Consider the following 27,369-nt stretch of genomic DNA (forward strand, 5'->3'; position numbering starts at 1 on the left):
CACAAATTCCGTCAAGTGTATTGTAGACGATTACAATTTAAGACGAGAAATTACAATTTAAAAATTTACTATACACATATGTAATATTAAATATAGATTGATTTATCAATAAGAATAATATCAAGGGAAACAATTATTTGTAATAATTTAACTCTATAATAGACGATAATAGATTTTATTTTTAATTTATATAATTAATGTAATCATATTTAGGGTTAATAATAATTAATAAAGATGAGTGGTCCGAAAGTTTCAAGTAGACTAATGTGTAGAATCGTGGTGTTGTTAATAATGGACACGGTTTTTCTTTATTTTTGATTTTTAGCATTTATTTAAGTAATTTTAAGAACAAAATATATATTTCAGATTAGAACTTAAATTAAAACATGATTCATATAGTAACAGTAACAGATTATTTAATGTCAACGTAAATAAACGAAAGCCAAACAATCGGGATCTATAGTTTATCAGACTACAAAGATAAAACATGTTCGTAGTATTTTTAAATCGTTACATTTATTCGTTTATTGTATCGATAATCTCTTTAATCATTTCAGCTAGTATTAAATATTATAATCTTTACATTAATACATTTTTAGTTATAAAAACACTTAAATAGGTCGTTGTATGATGTAAACACTATTTGTTCGTATCGTTATAAAGAATATAAAAATATATACAATGTTGCTTAAAAGGAAACACCTAACTCACATTTTAATCAAATTTTGTTTAACTTATAATATTATAAATACGTTTATTAAGTTCCCATTACACAGAAATTAATATTTTCAATCTTTAATAAAGTGAAAAATAGTGTGATATTTTCACTTAAGTCAATATATTTATCAAACATTAATATTGTCTGTCTCACACATGTAAAATACTGTAAGTATTCTAAATATTATTAACTACTATACTCCGTATTTTACTCACTTTTGTTATTAAATTAGAACATAATTACCTATTATAACTTAATTAAAATAACGATAATACATTTGTATGTTTTAGTGGAAAATGTTTAAATGTTTTGATTTTTAAGAAGGTTACAGATTTTAGTATCATACATGAACAATATCAAATATTAATGAGTGAAATGTAGCGATGGATTGTATCTAGCTAGCTGGATAAGACACACGACATGGTACTAAAAATTTGTCTAAGATTGAAGATTCTTCGTCTAGAGGTATCTTATACTTATTATTTAGACGTCATTAAAAATATTGAATATCTATTCACAGGTTAAAAAAAGGTTTGAAACACTGGTCTAAGTCCTATAGAATGTCCTTGAAAAACAAAAAAATTATAATAATAATGAAAAAAAAAACACCGTAATGATTTAAACATGTTAGTCTGTTGTGTAACGTGAGCTGTATATTATGTGTAAGCGTTTTTAGGATAATATATTTTTCTCTACGGGCTCGGTACGCGTTTTTCTCCTTTTGCAACGTCGGTCCAGTTTACGCACAGCCGGAGCGGGGTGGTATCACAGCGGGACCAAAGCTCAGACCTTTTTTTTCATATATATATATACACTTGCGCGTACATTGAAAAAAATGCGCTTTGGCGTAACGGTTGGCCACTCGTCACTCAGCGGGACCGTTGCCAATTATTATTATTATTATTATCGCGTTTATACGGCCGTCCGTCACTCAGCTGTCCCCGCGGCGAGGAGAGAGCCCCGCCGACGCACTTAACCCGACCAAGGCGACCTAATAATAATAATATATTATTGCGATTACTGCGATTATTATAACTATACCGGGCAACGGCCGCCCGCCCCCGCCGTCATTTTCCTTCCTCGTCACGGGCCCACGATGCTTCCCCGTCCTCCGTATATTGTTATTAGTATTTTTTTTTCCATCTCCGCGTGTTTTTATTATTATTAAGCCCAACGTCTGTCAACGTATTTTCCACTGCGATCCCATTGCTAATGGACCGCCGCCCGTCTCTTAATTGAATCCTTTCAAAGCTTATTACGTGCCATTATCTTTAATTCCATGTATAGTATTATGGACCGATGCCCCCCGTGCGGCGCCGACAGCGGCCTTGCGGACCCGTCGTTAACCCGAATCGCCTTTTAAAAACTTAAGGTCTGTCCGCCGGTGGGTTCGCGGCAAACGACAGCTTCTGAGGAAATTAATATCGGCCCGTCGGACTATACATAACTTTATTATTGCCACGATAGTACGCGCAATGCAACGATACAACAACAACGATGACGACTATAACATTACAGCCGGTTAGGGCATTATTACCTGCAATTAAGCGATCAATACGAATTTATAGTTATATGAATTAATGCAGTAATATTTACAGTTTTTTCGACAATTTTTCTTCACTCCGAGCTAAATTTCCCGTCGTATTTGTTTTATAAAACTAAACAGTTCGCATATATCGTTTGGCTATATTAGTAATATATATATATACAGCTAACCGTCACTGACACTATCGTTTCGAGTCCTATCTGGCGCTAAACGATGTACTACATTATTATTGATTTCTATTTGATTGCTAATTGTTTATTAACTCGAAGGGTGCTGACGTTTTTTAAAAACTAAAAAAAGTAAAGTCCATTTTTCAAACAAAGATCGCAGTAGCTAAAATTCGATATAATTATATTAGTTAAAAAGAATCCTGTACGCGGATCGTGTTTATAAATTTTTTGCTTTCCGGTTTTGCCAGTCACAAACGAAACGTACGTATGAATTACCATTTGTTTATATTTGTTTGTCGTCAAACAATATATTATAACGTCTTCGTGTTGTTGCAGTTCACTTGTGTATCCGTTGCTGCACTGGTTCGCATCGTGAACATATGTTTTGAATTACATCACATCAATGAACGCGGGGAACGGGATCGGGGTAAAAAAAAACCCCCCGACGGCCGTAGAGCATATAATACAATATACGGAATCTGGGCTCGCGCTTAGAATGAAAAAAATATATATACTACACGCGCGTGTGTGTACGTTTTTATTAAAGACCGAATAAATAAAAAACAAGCTAATAAACATTAAATGTAATGCGTACAGACATATTACAAATGTAAGCTTTCTAAAACGGCCGTCTCGCAAATCGCACTGTATACAATACACACACATGTATATTACATATACATGTATAATATGTACATATATATATAATATATAGCATTATAGCTGCAGTACACACGTGCATATCGATATCAATGTACATGTATTATATTTTAGGTTCGTGTGTGCTGCCATGTAACAATATATATATATATGACGGCCGCGTGTGTTTAAAATATGCCACCAAGCAATATTGGCGAGACTCGAGTATGCAAAAAAAAAATGTTTTGAAATTCAAACGTGATCGATAAATATGATATAATATCTATATATAATTATTATATAATACAGTTTCAAGACTAACACTTTTACGGGATTAACGCGTTTTCATGGTGCAGCTCGTAGACCGTATTGGAACGCACCGGAAGTACGAGTCTAAATTTCCTATCCGACACGTTGCGGTATTTCCTCGACCGCGATTATATAATACACACACCCGATTTGAAACCATGCTGAGATTGTTTATATGTTCGTGATCGTTGTTTCAAGGCTCGAGACTTGTGGCGTTTGCATATTTTTGTTTCGAGACGTTCGACAGACATCCGGGTCAGTTCATGACTTTTTTCAGGATAATCAACGACAATGAAATACAAATTTTCTCCTTTCATATTTTTCACATACTTCAGACTTTTAGTGCTGATCTATTATTCAACGATTATCATATAGCCGTTTTAAAAAACTAATATCTAAACAACAATCATCACAATTATTACTCATTTAATGACTAATTAATAATGTATAAAAAGAAAATTAAATACTTAAAAATAAATATATTTTACTATCAGACATTAGTGTTGATATACGTTTTAATTTCTGCATAATTTATTAATCGTCGTTATATAAACTCGACGAAATTGACATCGGTCGACCATTAGTCACATTCTCGGTAACGAGTTATTTTTTTTTCTCGCCTCTACATCATTTTACATAATACACTAATACAGTGATTTTATTATAATATTTCGCTCTCTATTCAATTTAAACATCAGGTTGTAATTTTAAAAATTTCCAACCAAGTATTTATAACTACGAATCGTATAACATACGGTAGTTCTTATGATTGTAAAGCAACAGTAGTACGAATATGACATTTTAACATAATATATTGTACCTAAACATTATTGTTAACATGGAAACGTTATTGATGAATGAAAGGAAAGCGTGCCGCGAAATTTTCCGATGGTTATCATATCGCGAAAAGGACTTACACTGTTTTACTTTTACGTTAGGCGCATTAACCATGCCGCGACGACGCCGTGTGGTTAACGGTAAAACGCCATAGCGTGTACATGACGTGCAGTTATTATGTTCGCATCCACCTTTTTGCGGCTTTTACGAATCGGTGTGGGCGAACGTAAATAAACACTCCGGAGTACATTTTAACACCCCGTGAATCGTGATCGAGATTTATTACCAATCAAAACTACACGTTACAATGTTCAAGACATTATCATAGTGTTTTTGTATTTGTATCTGTGTGTTATCGGTCGGTTTTCCGGAAACAAACACTCGACTGTCTATTTTTACATTATTTACGGGTTTTACGGGTATTCCGGACATTTTTCACCAAAACACTTAAACTCCCAATTCTATATAGAAAAAATAATTCACCAAGCATCGTGCTCATTGCTCAACACCATTTTTTATTGAATATACCTACCTAAAGTTATTTAAAATCTAATTCTAGACATTTTTAAATATATTTAAAACCATATTTTAAAACTCTCAAAAGTTTTTGTTATGCTTCAGTATCCTGTGAAAATACAAAGTTCTATTTTTTAAATAAGAACTGCCCTCTATTTCCGCTATATATTATAAATACTAGATTTAATATATTTTTTTTATATTTTTATAAAACCATTTTAAGGACTATTATCCTTTGTAAAAACATATACTACTCGTTAAAACTTTTATTTAGGTACTGAGATCAATATTCTCAAAAAATTATCCACTTAATAATTTTAAATTAAAAAATGGTAGTTTTTGTTTTAAAAAAAAAAAAGTTTGTATCGCTACAGAATATACCAGTGAATATTACAAAATATTTTAAGAAAATGAAAATTTGATCTTAAGAGTATTCAAAATTCTAAAGATCAAAATTTAAATAAACTTATTATTCAATAAGAAATAGGGACAACATGCTTGGCGAATCACCCTGTAAATATGTATATAATATTTGGACGGTGGGTAGAGGTGATCTCTTTGGGATGGTAGTTTCGCCGGTACAATGATTCGACAAAACAAATCCCCCGCACGTACCGTATACTTTGGACGAAGTAGTGAAAAAAAAATGAAATTTAAAATACGGTTTACTTAAATGGTCTTTCAAATGTGGCTTTGAATCTAAACAAAGATTATATAATTTACGTAAATACATATATAATGTATTATATTCGCGTGATATCTTAAACGCTCATAATTAACTGCTCGTAAACGTCAAAATTGAAAACGTTCAGATAATTATTGTGCGCGCGGTCTTGCGGCTGGTGTCCTCCATAGGTTAAAATAAAGTTTCCGCCGTCGGTCGCGATATTAGACTTTTGTATAGCAATTTGGCTAGTGCACCCCTTTTTGCAAGCCATCGTCACCAGACGGGAAAACAATGCTTTTGTCACGAACACTGATAAATGATATGGCGGGATTCGGATTAAAAACACGATATATCTGGGAAAAAGAAATGAGGAAGAAGAAAAATTAAATTTTTAACTTCGTTGGACTTTGGCCGGACAAGTGCGCCTAAGTATTAAATATTATCTTTTCGTCGTTCATCAAAATATAATAATTTGATATGCACGTTATTCCCTAGTTACCAATAGGTATTAGGCTAGTTTATGACAACCACACATCGAATGCATTAAATGCATGTAATTTGTACAAGTTAGGTATGACTTGTATCCAATATTTTATTATTTTTAAACCTTTTGTTTGATTTATATTTTTAATTTATTTGATTTTAAAAATCACTAGAGATTACTTCTTCTCAAAAATTAAATTCCTCAGATTGCACATATCTATACATTATACCTACTTACATAATTATGTATATCATGTATCTGAATCACAATAATTGGTTTTTAATCTTCGATTCGATATAAACACAATAACCAGCGATCGGTTAGGTCTAATAAATTGTTCTGCTATACACCTGTAACGAGCACAATATATATATATAATTTATTGGCTTTTTTTTATAAATTATTATCATTTTTATATGCGTTTTAAAAGAAAAAATATTAAAAAATAAATTGTGAGTGAATAATGTTTGCGTGCGTATATTATTATATAGTTTGTCAATTAAATGTAAATCTCTTTGTATAATAAATATAAATATACTCGGATATTGTTTATTGTGCGGCTGATTTAGTATAATATTATATATGTTAACGTTCAATGCGAATATCGAAACAGATAAACGTCAATATTATTTTGATATATTTCGTGATCAATAGTTGTAAAATATGCTTTACGGTTTTGAAAAAAATCAAAAAAAAAAAAAAAACGATAATTTATTATTCTCGTAAACGCTCGGACGATTGGATACAGCGTTTTACGACCAAGGCCCGTATTTGTATATCACTGCTGGTGAAGTTTACAACGGTTGATTTCAAAATTTGACATGTATATTACAAATACTCCCTCCGATAACTTAACGTCATCCAAGTCTTATAATATAATATTCATACGATTTATGTGTTGGGTCGTGTCAAAAACTCTATATTTAATATTTTTTCGATTGGTGTATTAGTACTAGATAGGCTGTTGAAATAACAATACGGTTCTGTTGAACTTTCTATGGTATATCGTTCACTGGGCAGTGCAATTGATTTGAAACATTTAAACGTTTCTCAATTTGAAATTTAATAAACTTCCCTTGCATAGACATTATACATACTATAAAATAAATATTGAAATAATAAATACTTGATAGAAATCAATATAATAGTTTTGATTTAAAAATATTTACATAATACTTATATAATATAAGTATAAATATTATTATAATTTTATATAATATGACAAAAACCTACACATCAACTAAATAAAAACAAAAAATCTTATTCTAAGGTATATTGAAATTCACTACGTTATGTTAAATTTATTAGAAGAAGAAAACACATAGGTAGGTACCTATAATATGGTGTTAACTGTTAGTCGGGACTTATAACAAACGGTTTTGTGTGACCTTTCAAAGTCTATACGTGTCTATTACAATGGACGACTATACAGAAGCGTGTAAATCAATGTTCTTTAATATAATATAATATAATAATATGTGCGTGCACATGTGACACTGTGTGCGCTCGTCTGGTAAATAGTAAATACTATTGAATCGTTAATGATTTTTGTATTTTATATTTTTAATTGTTTTTATCGTTTGTTTGAGTTCGGAAGGTTCTATTTACCGAAGTGTTTTTATTTTGCGTTTTAGTTCTCAAAAGGTTTCTTTGGTTGGTACCTACAACTACAATTCATTACATGCTACCTATATCTACCTTAGTCATTGGTGTACTTGGGTTTGAGTTGACTTTATAGCTCAATAATAGGCTGTGACAATATGAACAATATTCTTTTGTATTATGATATTAGGTTTTCCATTATTCAGACGTAAATAGAGATCCTTGTAAAAAAATATTTATTTTATTTGTGATGTATCATTTGCCGTTTATGTACTTGTGTGTTTATTGCTTTTACTTATTGTTATTTCTTAACTTTTAAAAATAAAACACTGATATTAATATCGTCACATTAAAACGTTAAACTAGTATAACTAATACTATTTATTAATTATATCATGCAGTTTTAACGTAGTCTATTAATATTAAAATATTATTATTAAAAAAAAAAATAAATAATATTTTTTATTTATTATTGAGATTTAAAAAGTTAGCCTAAAGTAGTCAGTCAAACTATATTTTTATTAGAAATGAGTAGTTCCATACTGAAAAATAATTAAAATATATTATTTTAAAGTTTTAATAAATCATATTTTGCAGGTTTTTTGGAGTGCAATTGATCATGGCAAGTTTTCTTTATATTAGGAGCTTTTATAGTCATATCCGGAACAGGTGAGTTTAATTTAATTTTTTTTTTAAATATTAATATTTAAATTTAAATTAGATTTAGAACTTTTAAAAAAATTAGTTATTTTTCAAACAATACGAAATCGTGTAAAAAACTAAATTTTTTAAAATTCCCAATAAATGTAAAAAAAATATTATACTGTTGACCTCAGTTTAACCAACTTATATGATAGGCAGTATTACGTATTACCCAGCAATTTTATAATATAATAATAATATTATTACCTATGTGTGTGGCTCTACATATAATAGCTAGAACGTCGCAGCTGTACATATAATAACATTAAATATATACTTTAGCTTTAGCTACTATACAGTCGAATTGCAAATCATGTCGGGTGATATATATATATACCAAATAGTCGTAAAGTTTATAAACACGTTTTTTTGAAGTCGTCTCTGCTGTTTTAATCAAGTCTCGGCGGCGGTGGTGGCGGCGGTGCTGTTGGTTGGCAATTGAATAACGCGTATTTTTCCACGCGGCGTCCTAAGGAGTATACGTTTTCACGCGCGCAACACAAAATAAGAAATAAATAAAGAACAAAAAAAGAAGGAAAAAACGGATAGGAAAGGAAAAGTAACGTAAACGTTGTGAAGGCGACGGCGGCGGAGTAGAGAAAAACATTACGTATTTATGTATTTTAAAGGCATCATAAAAAATAATGAAACAAACTTCCTTGCCTGCAGAATTATCGGTTTCGTCGCGCTAATATTTCTCTTTTTCTCTTGTCGGTGTTTGTGTGCGTGTGTGCGCGTGTGCGCGACTCAGCTCCAACACAACGCTCCCGCCGCACTGCTCACTCTCTGCACTGATGTAATAGCCAAATCCAGCTTTCCCTTGTCGGGATTTTTCATCGTATTTATACATTTTTCCTCCCCCCGGCCCGTTTTACCGCCGCCCGACCATCACCCGCCGGCCATCGACCCGAGAGAACGCAGCTATTTCTTTTTATGCTCGACGCCCGGGATATCACTCCGGCATTATTGCCACTAATAAAATCGTCAAATTTAGACAGATTTATGCGGTACATTATTTTTTATTGTTATGTCCTTCGAGGCTTTAGGACCTGGGCCGCGTGCATGCGCCACCTCACCCTCACCCCTCAGACTTTCCATCGCGATACTCACACACACCCGCACGCAAGCGCACGTGTTATACTTGGGTCTCTTTCGCCCCGCACGCGTGAATATATATATATATAAGCATACACACATTCACCCTCGATACGACCGTCTCCTCAACCACCGCCCATGCACCGCACCGGTGTTTTAGGAGGATGTTTCCCACCCGAATACCTTTTTTCTCTTCTACTCGTTCTTATCTCGAGCTCCGGCCGCACAAAAATTGTGTAACCCGTATCGTAAATATACCACGGGTGACGCTTCATCTATGCAGCGCGATGCGTACAAGATCGCAAAATGCAAAGTGTCCTCGCGAGAGATTGTGTCCGTCGATTCGTGGAAAACCCAAAAATAGATTTTAGAAATGAATTGAGAAACACTAAAAACTATACGAGAAATTCCAAAAACTGTGTCTATTTTGGGTCTACATAGTATGATTATCATTTTATAGTGAACTCGCCTCGCTTCTCACGTTTCATCCTCATGGATGAAGTTAAACTCACTCCCACAGTAGTTTACGAAACTACTACTTTGTTCGTTTCTTCCGGAACTCCAAACCTGACTATAAACGTATATAATTGTGTGATTATATAATATACTTTATATGTCCATATAACGTAGCTGTGTCCTCATTTATAGACGAAATAATATGTTCCTTCTGAGTTTCGAGAAAAATTCATGGATAATCGAAAAAAAATAAAATCGAAACAAATTATGATTTTGTTTAGCCATCTATAATCTTTAATATTTTACAATAAAATTTTAATTAATAAAATTGTAGGTGATCATAAAAATCAAAAAGTAAAAATTATTTATAGATTTGAATAATACAATTTTATTAAAAGATAAATACTAAATACAAATATTGAAATAATCAATACTGATATTAGTGAATTCTCCTAAATGATAACAATATGAAGAGATTCATCTATAGACTCGAAGTACTATTTTAAATTTTAAATATTAAATAGATATTAATATAGGTAACTATTTTAAGGATATATAATTGGTAGTTGAACTACTTAACTACTGTTTTACTCGTTGCTTTTATATTTTAAAAAGTCAGCTACAGTTTTATTTCCAGCATTTTTTGTAAAGGACAGTTATATCAAAAAAAAACTTAATTTTCAAATATTCGTTAGAACATTTGATATAAGTAAATATTTTATTGAATTTGACGTTAAGCAAAATAACCATTTTCCTTCAAGCCTAGTTAATTTAATTAGAGATCACATGTGACGACGGTAGGTATTAATTAAACATGAGGTTAAACAATGTTTTTGTGGTCTTTTATGGAGAATAATATATTAATAATAATTGATCAATATTTTTTTTAATGTACAATAAAACTTTTTTAACATAGCGTCTCATGTACTTATACTCATAATTTTCATGCTTTGTCTTTATTTCGATTTGTTGTTAAACAAATGTCAAAAACTATTTTAAAACATTTGTCAATATCACCATTTATTGTATTTTCGTAATTGTTTTATAAAAAAAAAAAAAAAAAATTATAAATATAATTACTGATTTATTTAGATACTTGCATAATGATAGAATGCTATTTTAATTTTACGTTTGTTTGATTCATTTATGCTGCTCAAAAATATTTAAAACTTTCAATAATAAAAAAATATAGTCACTCGTGAATAAAGGTAGCAAAAAAAGTTACCTATGGGGGTGGAAATATTATAAATCCGTCTATGTATTTGTGTACTCGCTATGCATAATATATTATGTGTATGTCACATGGTAGAAATCGGATTATATATTATTATATACGATGAAAACAAATATATACACAGAATAAGGCATGTGTGATTTTTTGTTGAAATTCATTCAATTTGTTGTCGGTTCGGTACGACGTTTTCTGAAGTATGGACAAGTTTTTCAGTAATTTAGTGACGGTTGCAAATGTAATATCAGGTGCGGGATGGTAGAGTAATGTTAGGAAGAGGGAAAAAAGTTTTAACGAACGAAAGTTGACGAAATAAAGCCGACAATTTATGGCGACGTTTCAACTTTGAAACGGCCAATACGTACGTCGTTTCTTGCTACGCGCGTCTCCGCCAACTTTTCGGACACGGAACAAGGAATTAATTATACGGCCAAGGAAATAAAAACGTCACTTGCCCCACCCCTCGCGATTGTCACTCTCCTTCCAACCCACAGAGTTCTAAAATCCACCTTTATTTTTAATTTTTTTTATACAAAAATGTCTCATTTCCTTTGCAAAAAAAAAACAAATTAAATAAACAAAAAAATTATGGGACTTTAGTGTTTAACTGGGAGTTTTGAGGGAGAAACAGCGAACACTCGGCCACAGAAACTCATTAGCTTCATAATCTTCAGTAATGCAAAAACAAGTATAACATAATATTATTAAGAGATTCTATGCCAGATAATTAAATTTATCAAAAAAAAATTAGTATACGAGTATATAACGTGCTTTTTGTTTAGTATATGTTTTGCATAAAAAGTATATTACTTACAAGATTTTCAAGAGAGAAAAAATTAGGTTACTGATTGCTACTACTTTGTTTCTATTTTTTTCAAACACTGGCGAGTAGAGTAAAAATATCAAATTATTAGTATTCTACTTAAAAATAAATATTGGTGAACTAACTTGTATATATGATTAATCGTATTTTATAAATATAACATTTATGTAACAATGAATGTAACAGTCGTAAATCGGCATATTCTATTCTTTAAAAAAAAAAATGTTTACTTAAAAAATTTGTAAATTTTATGTAGTGGCTTTACGTAAGTTATATGATCGATTTAATTTCATGTTTGTCTATTAATCGGAAATAATGATATCAGTAATAAACATATTAAACATATTGTAAAGTCATGCAAATTCCTTGAATTAGTTTGAATTGTAGTTCATAGTACCTACAACGAATTCATCAATATGTTACAAATTTGATTGAGTAAAACTTAAAATGTTCACACATTTTCTAGAATGATATTATATGCCTTTGTATAAATAATTATTATTTGTATTATAACGTATACATATAGGTATACAAGTAAAATCGATATCTTTGTTAAGTTATCTCAGCAATCATAACGATAATTCTTTACTGGCCACTTAGTGGTTGACGTTGAGACCCAAAATTACAGAAATCCAATAGATAAGAGTCAAAATATATATATAGAAGCATGATGTATTTATAACTTCTGGATTAACTTGCTTTCGTAGAGCAACTATAATAAAAATTTATTATATTTGTGTATCGCTCGAATAAATAATGTACTTTATAATAACGTATTATGATAATACTTGGTTTTATTGATAAAATTCAAACTAGATTTACACAGAATTTTTCAATGAATAGTGTTGTACTGTACTTTAAAAAAAAAAAATCGTAAATATAAAACAGTGAAAATATTTGAAATATCATTGTATATTGAGATTCGTCAATCAAACACGAATTTGGTTAAACATTAAAATATTGATTTAAAATGTTTTCAATAATTATACATACATAATTTAAAGTTGGCTAGTAATATATCACTAATTTATAGAATTTATAGTAACCTGTACACATTATGATCTTATTTTGAAATCGATGTGAATAATATTAAGAGTAATTCATTTTGTGTCATATGTTCATTCATTGGAAACTATTTGAAATGATTATATTATTCAATAATAATGACACAAGACAAATTTTAATTAAAAACTTTTATCTGTGTACATTTTATTCGTTGATGTAATTTTACTTATTTTTTCTTTGTAAATAAAAAAAAAACTATTTCATGTTTATAATTTAATAAAAACAATACAAACCGACTCATGTTCCAAGTAACGACTATTCGACGTTCTCAGTTTGTCCGAAAACTTTCAATTACGTAACCGTCGAACTTCGTTCCGGACAATCGTTTCGGACGTCATTCACATCACCCCCAATACATTCAGGAATGTTTAATTAAAATTCACCTAATTACAAAACGAATTCAGTCTTTGTTCAAGTTTTCCATCAGTGTTCCCATAATGTCCACCGTTCTCGCCGTTATCGACAACTTAACGGAATTTTAAAACTTGACGCAAAATGTAATCACGTAAAAGACTTTTTCCTTGAATGACACCGATAATATTATATTTTCATACTTTAAATATTTTTGAAACTTCAAAACGCCATCTACTAATTACCAAATAATTTCGTTGCTACCTACGTCTTTAATAAAAACAAGTTGGGTACTCATTATGTGTATTATTTTCTCAACGAAACTTAACGTGCAAAGGTTGCAAGAAATGTAATTGCATCGTACGATATATTATAGCTAATTTATTTATAATTTTAAAATTATACAATTAAATTCACATACGTACAACTACATAGCTAATATGACGTATTCATAATGATATTTTAGCAAATCTCAAATTAGATTATATTTGCTTATTTTTTATCCAGTTTAAGTCTCTGCAAGCACTATAAATTGTTCATGAAAACAAGCTAAACGCTTGGAAATAAAATTATATATTTATTGTGGTTCAATTTTAACAATCTTGAAGACATTTTAAAAACGTTTTTTTCTTTTTTCGGTAGTTTCCATCTTTTTACACCACCCTGTACTTGTTGATAATTTACTTACTTTTGAAAATTAAACAGTAGAATGCAAACTTGTTTTTAAATATTAGCATATAATATTCGATCACTGCTTACGCGTAATGTTTAACAGTTCTATCGTTCTTCGATGGCATTAATTTTATTATGTTTGTGTGATTAATAAGTGATTACAGAAGTACACTAAAATAGTGTAAACAAAATTATAAACCTAAATTATCTATATGACAAATATACTTCTTTCGATTGTTTGTTATCTTCGTATATTTATTATAAGTACATAGTTATATAGACGTTGTATATTATATAGACTTGGTAAATTTATATATTATAGTCTATAATATTATGTACAGTGTCATACATACGTACGCAGCAGGAACGGCTTTATAGACTTGGTTTAATGGTAAGGCGCTAAGTCATAATATTCATAGTAAAATCATACTATAATATATTTTATATTATAATAGTTTATTTATACTTCATACTACCTATAGATAATAGGTCATACTTCTAATTACACACTTTTAAATGTCAATATCTATCGATGGATATATATTTGTTTTTGTTTTTTTATTTTTAACAGTGTATATTTTTTTAGAAATACAGGCTTGGGGTAGGCCGCTGCCTCATAAGCTCATTTCTCTCCTTTAAGATGATCCTGGACATACCTGACATGTTACAGTGTCGGTATATCTGTACTAAACTTGTTGTGGAGTGACGCGTGTTTTCGGTACATTGTGGGGTCGTGAAACTTCAACTACAGATATATTAGTGAAGTATACTATTATGGCCTATGGGTATTATAATAATAATAATAATAATAATAATAATAGTGTTTATTTTACCCTCCTCGATCGGATTAAAATCTTAATATGATGCTTCGTGAACAATTTTAATCGAATCATAAATACACTAAACGAGCGATCGAGAACGTATAGGTGTTTATAGTTTACAGCTGTATAGTACAAACACATAATAATATTATAATATATACCTACCTAATATTGTTTACTGCTGTAGAGTAAGGGATGAAAGTTTCTTTTGAGTGTTTACACCAAAGCCCCCTACCCTCTTCCCCATACGTAAGCCCTAACGCAACGCACCCGTCGCTGCCGCGTCATCGGACACGGTATTAAACACGGTAGTTAAGTAGACAACATTAACGTACTAGTGAACCATAAATAAACGCATTCGTTTTTATTATTTCTTTTTTTCGTTCGCTGTTTTTCGAGAATTTTCTGGCAAAGTACACCGCCGCAGCATGGCCTAAAGAATAGTTATATGTATTTAATGCGCCATTTAACAACCGCTAGCGGTAATTAACGATTGTGGTCTTATACGTGTATATGTATATATATATATATATATTAAGACTAAGGAGTTAGCTTTCTGTTGTTCCTCTTCGGAGATTATCGGCGCATAATAATTATAACAATCATTTCACGGATGATGGTCGGGAGTGGAGGAAATTGGCGATGGGAATTGTGGACAGCGGGACGCGGGTGTTGGATGACGGGGTATATGGTGGTGTAAACTTTTTGCCTCAGCTATTATCTTAATCAGCCCAGTGCCTGCGGTCGTTACAATTATTTTTGCTCGAAAAACGAGCCCAACCAAGCTCATCCGAAGCGCTAAACCCGCGAATTTTTATTATAGTCATATCTTTAAAAAGTGTTGCCTACGCCGGGGGACTCGTTTGCCAGTGATGCAATTAAACAATAGCATATACACGTATATATATTTCTTCTCTTTGTTAAACACAGATACAATGTATACGTGTACCCTTCGCAACGTATATTATTGTATTATATAGTCCTCTTCCCGTTCGGCTGTTGTGTAACGACGAGCTCGAGGAGCTGGCTTTTCTCTTCTTCCCGCTGTTGCTGCCGTCTTGTAATAATTTTTTTTTCGTCTGTCCCTCGTATACGCGTGGTCGTGGTGCATACACTCGCCCGACGGCTCCGCTCCAATAACAGTAAACTAAACGCAAGCTCCCGAAACTGCAATATCAATAAATTGTCTACAATCTTCCAGAGGAATTAAAAAACACAGCTTAACCCTACTCCACTGCCACTCCTTAGAAAAACTGGAATCCTCCCGCGCAAAGTCTTTTTACGAAGTTTATGTCTCCAATAAACATATATAATAATTATATATACTTTGAATCAGATAACATTACGGAATTGGTTAACTTAATCCATTGGCCGGTGTATGGGTGTGCGTGCGTCTGCAGCGTGTATATACGTACATATTATTAATGTCTAAGTATCAATGATAACGTCAGTCTGGACGACCGTCTGGCGGCGCACTTTATGAACGCGTCTGGTACGATAATAATTATTATATTGTGTTTTGGTTGAAGCGACCGTCACATCGCGTTTAATTGATATTTCTACTAGAGTAGATTATATTGCGATGATCGACAGAGCGACGACGTCCAACGTGACAAATGCGGTAAACGATTTATGCCGGCTTATTTCCGAGAACCATATTATTATTGTAACACGTCTGCGGCATCACAATATTAGCTAAGGTTATTAGCAGGTTATATATATATAGGTCGAGTTAAAAGGTTGAGGTAACGGAGAAAATTCACTGACTCGATTAAAACAGTCAAACAGCAAGTTTCGCTTATTTATATTACACATACACACACACACACACACTACATCCATACGTACTATACATGTGTATATATTATATTATATATTATTTTGTTATATATGTACAGTTACGACAGAAGACGTCGGGTTCATACGAACGACAGTATTATACGCGAGGAGAGATGTAGTCGTAATAATACGAGCACACACACACACGCTAGCAAGTATACTCCGGTGATAAGAATGTATAATATAAAAGGGAACGAGACGTGTTTGCGTATTATTATATATTATACATATCGTGTGCGTGTAGTTGCACATGTTGCGTGTATATATAATATAATATATAATAATAATAGCAGGTGTATATATGAGCAAGTGTGTGTGTGTGTGTGTGCGATGTACACGTACATCAGCATCCCGAACGGGAGCGGCCCTGGTGGTGGAGTATAGAGAATGAGAGAGAGAGAGCTCAATTAAAGTTTAATCCAAAATTATTACATCCTTTCGGCGTGCTAGCAACACCGGAGTGGGTGAAGGGTTTATCCTCAACTCACCCTCTACCCATTCGTCTGATGTGCCGTTTACGTTGGAAACGTGTATATATATATAAACTGTTCCGGGTGCTCGCGATAGTCGTCCCGAGTCGCATATATATATACATATTATATGCGTATACATAGTTATAGTCACCGGGTGTATATGTATATATACTGCGGGGGGGGGAGCAGGACGCGTATAGACGACGACGACGACGACGGTGACTTGCTTAGGAATCGTCTTGATTTGCCGCCGACTGCAACCGTTGTTGCCCGCGTCACGTCCCTAAAACACACCCTGCCGCTCGTCGCGGTATAATAGCTGCGACCGGCGACATCGCTTCTCTCTCCGTATATCTATATATACTCCACTCTATCTCTCTCTTTCACAATCCTCAACCATAACTTTCGTATACGCCGCCAATAAATGTCACCCCCACCACCGTCCGATCACCGGCCGCCCGAAATTCGTATTATTATACTCGTAAGTCCCTCTGCTACCCCTCCCATCCAGTGCCGAATTTATTAGTACATTACAACCCGAGATCGGCCGCCGCCACCTCTGACGCACCGGTGGGTAGAACAGGATGTAAGGAGAGGGTTTTGTATAATATAAAAACGGCCACGCGTGCAACCTAACGCGCTCGCCAGATCACGTCGCGCCAGAAAAACCATGATAAAGTTAGAATATGAAAATACACGTTTCCAATGGTTGTGCAGTTAATATTTAGTATAGTCATACTCTTAAACTAGATTCTGGTTGAAAATCTAGATTGAATTGAGTGTACGAATATTCGGATATAATGATGGTGTTTTGAAATGTTTGAATTAAAATAAGTTCTAATAACGAATTGGTAGCAAATTTATGACTGAAACAGTCGGAGTAGCAAACAGGAAACTAAAATAAAAAGGTCAAAATTAAGTATAATATATACATATCACAAGCAATATTTGATCATCAAATCATGGTAAAATAATGCTAGGTACTATTTATTAAGAAATTGTTTTATAAATAATTTTCCCATAAAACATTTAAACGATGCAATAATAACTTCAATCTCAGTAACCTAAAACTTTATTAAGTCATTCTTAACGTGCACGCTATACTTATATATACTTACTTACACTTAAACTCACTTATATCGTACTTTGATTTAGTGTCTAATAAATCATATACTTTTAAAAATACCATAAAAAATGCACCCACCACTGTGTGGTAGCTAAAATGCCTATCCTATGCGCCGTGTCATTATTATTATTATTATTTTATTGTTAATATTATGTATTTAATCATTTTAATCAAATAATATTATAAAATATACTATAATACATTATAATTAATGATAATATGAGATATGAAAGAAAATAGGTTAGGTTATGCACTCTACTGGAGGATAGTTAAATAGATACGGTCTGATAATAGTTTTATCAATGAAATGTATTAAAAATATATATCACGGCGTCTATATTATACAATATTTACACATGTCTGTATAGTGTAGGAATACAGCAGAGAAACGTTTAGAGAAAATTAAAGGTTATTTTGTAAAACTATTTGCGTATAATAATTATTACGTCTAATAATACTAATTTAATTTAAGTTTTCCTTTTAATTTATTTAAATTCATTATATTATAGTATATTTTTCTTGTGAGCGCAAACGATTTTCAATAAATGCATATTACAATCATAAAATTATAATATTAAATATATGTTTAATAATTCACATCACCAGCTATAATACAAACCATTATTATCATTGCAATTATTATTTTTCTTCATCTTAAAGTCTTAAACTGCAATATTTTTTTTAAATAAATAAACACTGATATAAGTATTTAAATCAAAACTTAAAAATATTGTTATTATTTAAGATCCTGGACGGAACTATGAATGTATTAGTTTTACAATGATGAGTGTTTTTTGTAGATAAACACAATAAGTTATTAAAAAAATGTTCAGTTTTCAACTTTGAGGGCAGTTTCAGATAGAAAATACGATTTAGTTTGTTTTTTATAGAAGTCAAAATTAAACATTTCCAGCATTTTTACACAAATTTAATTTTTGAAATAATCGATTTTGTTTATTTATGATATTTTTTTTATATAAAATACAATTTTAAAAATATATTGATTTTTTTTTTTTAATAACCAATAGACATTTGAATTTTCCCATTATTTTAGTTTATTTAATAAAAAAAAAAAAAAAATGATTCACTGGGTAAAATTAATGCTTGAAAATGTAATACAAGTTTCTTCATACCTATTTACAAAATATCAAAAATGTATAGTTACTATACTTTTTTAATCTTAAAAATTTTCAAATTATTTTAAAGTCATAATTTCATAAGGATTTTTCTATAAAATCTAAAATTTGAATTGTTTTAAAGACATTCTATATAAGTTTTTAAACCTTTAATAAAAAAAAAACAATTGAAAATTTATATTAACTTTTTATTAGCGTTTGAAGTTCAAATGCTTACAACATTGAATATTTACTCATCAAATAATTATTTCTCCTTAAACGATTTTAGATACTTTTAGTTAATTATAAAAATAGTTGAGCGTTGGCCAATTAAAAAAAAAATATCTTCAATTTAAAATTTAAATTTTATGAAATTAAAAATTCACGCAAAAAATAACCTCTTATTACTATCAAATAATTTTAGAATTTTGTAATAGGTAATTAAAAACTACTAGTTATAGTAACATAAAACGTAAACCACCTTTTTCACCACTTACTGAAAAATATATCCTAGGCTGATTTATCATCTCAGTTCAGAATCGTTTACAATAACACCTATTATTGGATTCAAATTCAACTCACCCATTAGGTTAGTGACTTGCTATATATCTGAAATCCACTCAATACCTACTATTCATATAGCAAAGCGTTAACCACTTGACGACTATTTTTTATTTTTAGTTCTAAAAATCTTAAGTCCACTAACAATATTTTTAATCAAAAATGTAAAATAATGTGATGAAATAATTTTATAACGATTAAAAAGTTAAAAATATATATTTAATCATAAACTTTAAGAACTTATCGTCTATTTGATAAAAATAATATTATAGTTAATTATTGTTAGTAATTTTTCTATCTCTGTATATAGTGTGTAATATACTGTTATGTACTTACTATACTTATATTATTATATGTTTATATGAACCTATCTATTATTTATTTATTTCGTTTTTTAAATTAATTAAAATCTTGTTTATATTTTTGCGCATTAAAATTCCTTACATCTTGGTATAATAATTGATTTAAATTTTTAACAGCGATAATTCTCAGAATAGTTTTTTTTTATTTTTTTTAGGTTATTCTGCATTTAATTCCACTTCGTGGAGTTTTTTTTACTTCCTGTAACACATATCAGTTTTGCTTAGTAAGCTTTATTTACTTCTATCATCATAATTTATTATTTTTTCAATCACATAGTTTAATAAACTTGAATTGATTAAACTATGATTCTAACTAAAACTCCGCTCACTCACACACTCACACACACTGATACCTATTAAAATATTTTATGATTCTGAACAATTAAACGTATTTATTACATCGAACGATTTTTCGTTTGAAGATGATTTTCATAACTGTCGGGTGTATAAAGTTTTGTTTTGCATTTTCGGCTATAAAGCCTCCCTGACACATAAACAATACGTAATCTACCGTCGGAAACGGTCGGATAGCTTTTCGGTGGAACGGCCGATGACTGAGGCGAGCGCCAACAGATGGCGACGCCTTAATGTGTCCACTGCCCCAGCTGAAAACCTACGATGCCGCATAGTCGAGATGGACTTCTCGAGGTACGAATACTCTGTACTGAAGTCCGCGAGGTTATACGATAACGCGACGGATTGCCGCCACGAGTCGTGTAATTCAGTAGGTCTGTTTGTTTTTTAAAATAAATCACAGACGTTTCTCAAGTGTTTTAACACGAATAGGAATTCGTAGATAAACGCAATGTAGGTATAGAAGATGAAGTGTACTTAACGCTTACACAATATAATAACAATATTTTTCTAATAAATAACCGAAATTTGTACGAAAACGATAACGATAGACAGTGGCAAATTGTGCTATCGGTCGGTTTCTCGGCAGAGTGAAAAAAAACCATAAATCAGTATATGACCACGATAGAAAAATGTTATTGAAAATCCGCATAATATTTTATTGGTTTCACGCGGTTCCACTCTAATTCTAATATTAATCAAATTGTTGTTGAAAGAGAAGAGAACTATTTTTATGGTGCATAATATTGTTAATTAAAACATCTAAATACAAGGAAAAGTAATTTTTAAATGTACAATCCATTGTTGGAACCTTTTTAATTTTGAATAACGTTTTTGTTTCATTGCAGACATCGAAAAACGATAACAATATTTTGTCAATTACTCGCTTTTATGCTGGAAATTTCAAATTTTCATTTTCATTGTCTTTAACTGACAAGTGTATATTACTGACTTCTCAAGTAGTCAAGTCAATCCCACGCGAAACCATCTTTCTGTATAATTTCATAACAATAGTTCTGACAGTCTGACTTGAGACCACTAATCCATAACTTTGTTGTAGTAGTAACTATTTAAAATATATATTTAAAACCACTTATTAATTATTATTATATTAAATTACTCAACAATTGAATGTATATCATTATAACTGCTTTGTAATACTTCTTTCTAGAGTGATACTTTTTTTTTTTTTTTTCAGGGTTTGAACCGACGACCGGGAGGGGACCGCTTTCGCATTGCTTCCTCCCAGCCGCCAAATTCTAGAGTGATACTCGCATACATAACATATTATATATTATTATAGGTATCGCCGTATCGGTAGATACATTTGAGTCCACCAAAGTGTTTACCAAAGTGTTTAATATGTGGAGCGTGGAAAACGGAAACTATACAATGCAGGGCCATGTTATATAACACGAACTACTTTTTCTCTCTCAAGTCGGTAGTGATCTAATTATACCCATCGGACATCATAATATGGTGTGCTGTCTAACGCGTTTGTAGGCCGTTCTTCTCTAAATAATATGATACAATAAATATATTAAATTAATATAGGTATAATGTATATATTATTATACATTATAAGTTTATAACCTAAAATCATCAATCATCGTAGTAAGCCAAGTTCACGTGACGGTAGTATAATATATTTAAATTGTATATACACTGGACGTAGTTCCATATAGTTACTTCCTAGTACCATTCCATTCGAGCATTATAGATTATCATATTATAATCCATGGTCCATACGACGACACCCGTGATATGTCACGTATCCTCGACTCTATTATACTGTATATTATATTGTAACCATCTACCTATAACATTTTTAACTCTTTTTTTTTATTATTCGCTCTCTTATCGGTCGACATTTGCCAACAATGGCTTTGAGGGTCTACCGCAGTCGCATTTTACCGACCGAATCCGACATTTTTATTATTTGATTCGACGTAATATAGCTGTTATATATATGTATATATATTGGTACACCGACGCCACCCACGGCACGGCACTTACAAGGACCCTGACCGTGTACCCGCAATACCGTAGTCGAGAATTTACGTATTATAATGTAATAAATTGTATTATGATGATTCCGAAAACTTTTCTTAAAATAAAACTCTAACAAGTAACACGTAGCGGCTCCCATGCAACACAGTGGCTGGAGGTTCTCTGAGCAACTCGTTTTATAATATTGTAATATAACATTTAAAATGAGTCAACGCTGTTATAGTATTGTATATATTATTATATATTCGACTTTAAACATGGAATTTTTTAGGCAAAAATCGACAAAAACCGCGAACGTTGTAAACGCATGGTACTCGGTGGTTTTGGATTGTTTGAAACGAACGAAATTAGTATTTAATTTCTATGTATTGTTTTGAGACTCAGCCACCCAGGTCAAGGTCATAAAACATATTATTATTAGATAGGTGAAACTACATCATAATAAGTACACAAAGATGCCGCAATTTTGTTTTTCGTACGCATTTTTACAATTAAAAGTGTCCGTTCCTCTAATAAAATATTCATCACGCGTCCTTAGACGCCAATTAAAAAAATATTTCAATAATACCAGTGGCGGCGCCAGGAATTTTATCTTGGGAGACCCGTTGGTGGCCTTTGAAAATTTGATAGGGCCAAAAAAAGTCAATCCGTGGTCTTTTTCCCATTCATAGACTCAGTATAGGGTAAAGGGCTTACTATCTATTGTAAAGATTGTGTTGCATATACTAAGTTTTCATTTTAACTGATAATAAATATCATTTAAGTATAGGTATATTATTTAATATTTACGCACATTAAATATCATTTACAACAAACTATCATAAACAATGTGTACTTTATTATAATATAATACACAAATTACTTTTGTTTTTGATTAAAAACATTTATATTTAAATAAAAAAAATCAAACAATTTTTATTTGCCTTTGCAACTTACTAAATATTAGAAAATCTAGGTAAAAGCAAACTTAGTAAATAGTTAAAACATAAACATAATTATATTAAATGGTATGCATATAATTGATACCTACTAATTGTTATAAATGATGAATATAAAATGAATTTTCACATTTAAACACTATATTATAGTAATTATAATTTTGATTAAATAGAAATATACATAAATTATGATAAATTAAAAACTATGAAATTAATTTTATGTACCTACTTTAATTTAGCTGCTAATTAAATAACGTAATAGGTACCTATGTATAATCATTAACATATGATAGATACTTTTCTAGTTTGTTATACACTCTTGTCACTAGTTTTATTTTAATTTTATATAATTTTTATTATTTGTATTTATTATGATTTATACTTTATAGTATTATAACCACAATTATTCGATATTTCGATATTTCGATTTAATAACAAATTTTGTGAATTGTGAGGATCATGATCATAATTATTCATAATTCAAAAAATTATTCATATTTTATTCGCTCAAAAAAAAAAAATGTTGCCATATAGTCGTAGGACTTAGAGAAGTATAAAATTTCAATTTTATAATCTGTTCTATTAAAGAATTTTTTTGTCTTGTGGTTAGGCGATCAAAGGGGCCAAAGGGTGGCCAAGACAAATTTAGAAGGGGCCGTGGCCCATCCATGCCCCTCCCTTAGCGCCACCACTGAATAATACACAATAAAAGCTTGTAGTATTCAAACTATTCTCGGAAAGAATCAAATAATACACCTACCTATATTCATTTTACATATACGTAACATGCGATTATTTGTTTTTATTTTATAGCAAAATTTCAGACACAAAAAAAAAACTCATATTATATAACCATTTTTTATTAACATTTTAATTTTAACGTCTGTTTCTTTCAAAAAAAAAAAAAAAATGTATGATATACTCGTAGAATTCCGACAGTATTCAGAGATTGATATACAGCGCACACACACGCACAGATATATATATATATATATATATATATACCTAAATATGAGAACAATGAAGTACCTATGTACATATAATGAGTTAATAACGTTTACATAAACAATAAATATAATTATAACGTGCATTTTATAGTTTCGTTTTTTTTTTTTTTTATGAAAGAACATTCCGAATAAAATTAATGACTAATGAGTAATCCTGCTGCTATATATAAACGTATGTACGTTAATTCATTACCAGATTCAGTTTTTATCAATAAATTTCTATATTTCTAAATGATTCAAAAAATAAAAAATAAGAATCAAGTCGTTAAATTTAAATCTGTAAATGCAGTTTATTTTAAAAATACCGTCTTGATTATAATACAACATATTCCTTCATTTTAGCAAATAGTGTAGGAATATCAAATATAACTTATACATAATTATTAAAATAATAGTATAATAAAAGTATAGAAATCTTAAATTCTGCAATTTTTATTAACCTTATTATTTTTTTTACACATAAATTGTAATTATTATTTATAATATATTTATACAGTTACATAGATAATAATATTTTATTCATTATTTTAAATATAGGTAGATACTCATAAAATAATTTAAGCTGGTTTAAACTAGTTAAACTTCAATGATTTGAAAATGGATAAATGTATTATTAAAGAATAAAAGAGGCGTAAAACCTAATATATGAACCAACCTCTATATATTGTAATACTTATAGTATTTTTCCGATAGTTTCGTATTGTGTATATTATATTTGAGGAAATTTATTAACTTTACATTTCATTCGGTCAACTAATTATTACTATTTTTAAACTAAATAGATACTTATTTATTATTAATTGAAGTGTATAGGGATCTTCTTAAACTTGTATATAAAATTTCCTGTAACCTTATAGATTAAATCTAATATTATTTTTTTATATATTTCATTTAGTTTAAATATAATATTAAGATTAATAATATAAATTAATAATTTTAATATCAATTTCCTAGTGAACAATGTATAGTAGAAAATGTAACCATAATTATCGCATACTATGTTGTTTTTAACATAAATTACGAATAAGAATCGTTTAAATAGTATAGGTACGAATACAATTAAATAAACTATGGCTGCAATAGTAACTTTGTCTATTAGAAGTATTAATATTATATAGAAAAAAAAATTAAATGTTACGCAACAAAATATATTATTTTTTATCGTGTCTATACATATATAATATATACCGTTATATCTATATATATTTTTTCATCGAAATTCTTTATGAAGAAAATAATAATAATGGAAAATCTTCCATAACGTTATATTTTGCCCCTTTAATTCTCTATCTGTTAATGTAAAATTAAAACTATCTATCTCAAAAATCACCTACTTATTTCTATACCGAATATACAAATAATGTTTAACAAACTACAGTATCTCGTACAGCTTAACATTAAGCGAATATAATTTGCAAGACAATATGTCAATATTCACTACCATTTTTAAAAAGTCCATAATAACGTATTATACTGTATATATGAAATAACGTCAAGTACTCAAAATATACATTTTAAAACTTATTTTCACAAGTAGATAAAAAGTACAAAAGTACAAGCAGTAGAGTTATGTAGGCTTTATGACAAATTTGTTCTAATTAGGTTATTCACTCAGTTACTAATTAATTATTAATACTGCATTATCATATAGTGTCACTACAATTAGCTATAATAACGTATAATACTGTATTACTATAATGAGTTAAGTATTTTCATTATGATGAATAGGTATGCTGTTAGTTTACGTCAAATATTCAAATATGAATGCATACATAGACATTGTCGAAACAGATATCTAAACGAATATTTTAAACATACAAATAACCATCTGAAAAATTGAGTCACGATTCACTTTTGCATGTACAATAATTATTCCACCTATACTTTAATACGTATACAGTTTACATTCCTTTACATTTTTATACCTACTTGTAATTATATTATATATCATACTTGTATACAATCAGATGAATCATTTTGCTGTTTTTCGTGATTTAATACCAATTAATAGGGTATTATTAAATAAAATATAATTAATTATTGTAAATTATACCTAACTTTATAGGTAGGTAGGTATACCATTAAGGATGGCAAATCTATGATACGTAGAAAAAATTAACGGGACGTGGTTTTCTACTGTTAATTGTTTCAAATCAAAACAAAGGAATAATACACCGATGGATGAAACTAATACTGTTTCTGTTTCATTACAGCATTTAAGACTAACAAAATACACAAATGATATTAAGATCCCCATCATCCTGAAAAAAAATTGTTCATAACTATATAGGTAGGTACAAGGTACGTATGAATATATTGTAATAATAAGGATAAGGAATTTTTTTTTTAACTTTGATTATAAAGTGTTGGTACCTGACTTCAATAAACGTTCGCCATCTCTACTATATAATATATACTACACAATATATTGCCGACTGACGTATTGTTTGTTCTATACGTATTATTGGTACCATAAAAGAAATGTTACCAGTGACCTATAATATGTGAAAAATTACAATAAATTTTGAGAACAAATAATTTAAATTTTTACTCTCTACATTCTACAATATACTGTACCTTTAGATTGTAAGTGTATTGAATATTTGAATTCCAATGTCAGTTGTATCAGTTAAACAGGAAACCAAATTTACCGGTAACAAATATTTTTATAATATCATCAAGAATTTAAAAACTGAGTATTAATTTATTAATAACATAACATTTTAGTAGAACAAACTATGAAAAATACTATTGTGATTATATTTTTAGACATTCTTAAAAACTAATGAGAATAATTATTGTGTATTATTCATTAAAATTTTAAATCACTAAGAAAATGAATTAAACGCAATAAGGACAATATTAAATAAGTTTAAACAT

At 30.1% G+C, this 27,369-nt stretch overlaps 1 long non-coding RNA gene across 1 annotated transcript; it reads left to right on the forward strand.

Moving 5' to 3' along the window:
- The first annotated feature begins 636 nt into the window (after positions 1-636).
- LOC126549460 (uncharacterized) lies at positions 637-23,331 on the forward strand. Its single transcript, XR_007603569.1, has 4 exons — positions 637-885; positions 1,009-1,183; positions 8,086-8,157; positions 21,733-23,331. It is a non-coding gene; the product is annotated as an uncharacterized LOC126549460 (long non-coding RNA).
- The last annotated feature ends 4,038 nt before the right edge of the window (positions 23,332-27,369 follow it).

The sequence above is a fragment of the Aphis gossypii genome, chromosome 1, assembly GCF_020184175.1.
Source record: "Aphis gossypii isolate Hap1 chromosome 1, ASM2018417v2, whole genome shotgun sequence".
Lineage (NCBI taxonomy): Eukaryota > Metazoa > Arthropoda > Insecta > Hemiptera > Aphididae > Aphis > Aphis gossypii.